This window comes from Prunus avium, chromosome 5, assembly GCF_965620075.1.
Source record: "Prunus avium chromosome 5, drPruAviu1.hap1.1, whole genome shotgun sequence".
Classification (NCBI taxonomy): domain Eukaryota; kingdom Viridiplantae; phylum Streptophyta; class Magnoliopsida; order Rosales; family Rosaceae; genus Prunus; species Prunus avium.
In genome coordinates, this window is record NC_142288.1 from 27,552,918 (window position 1) to 27,553,710 (window position 793).

General features: G+C 35.6%; 1 non-coding gene across 1 annotated transcript; it reads left to right on the forward strand.

Moving 5' to 3' along the window:
• Positions 1–686: 686 nt before the first annotated feature.
• LOC148294598 (small nucleolar RNA R71) lies at positions 687–793 on the forward strand. Its single transcript, XR_015836136.1, has one exon. It is a non-coding gene; the product is annotated as a small nucleolar RNA R71 (small nucleolar RNA).

Below are 793 nucleotides of genomic sequence, written 5' to 3' on the forward strand. Positions count from 1 at the left end.
CCATTTGACCAAACAAGGTATCATACCTTTGATTTTGCTTCTGTTGTTCCTGCATAAATGCTTGAAGAGTATCGCTCAAAGATGGTCTAGCATTAAATGTATTAGTTGTAGGAAATTGATGATTGAAAGAATTTCTCTCACTTACCTGAGGTTGTGAATCATTGCTCCAACGAAAATTTGGATGATTCCTTGTCGCTGGATTGTAAGTGTTGGAAAAAGGAGAATATTGTTGTTTGAAGTTTCCAACAGCAGCACAACGCTCCTCATAAGCTCCTTTCATTTCCTGAAAAATTGGGCAATTTTTAACAGTATGACCAATCTCATAACAAGAATCACATACTTGATTAACATCAGCTTGAAAAACAGGTTGAGGCAAATTTGATTTTTCCGTTTTCAAAGCAGCTATCTCTTTAGTCAAAACCTCAAATTTTAATTTCCAATCATCTTCTTCTTTTAATTGATAAATTCCTTTATTAGTAGAAGATGTGGCAATTCTTGACCGATCAGTGGTCTCAACTAGACTGGGGACAGTCCATTGATGAGCTTTTTCAGCAATTTCATCCAAAAATTCTAGGGCATCATCAGGGTCTTTTTGCATAAAATTTCCATTACACATTGACTCAACAAATTGGCGATCACGAGGGAGAAGTCCCTCATAGATATAACTAGCAAGACGCCAATTTTCAAAACCATGGTGTGGGCACAAATTCAAAAGCTCTTTAAATTTTTCCCAAGTTTGATACAAAGTTTCATTTTCCTTTTGAGAGAAATTTGAGATTCTTTTCTTAAGAGC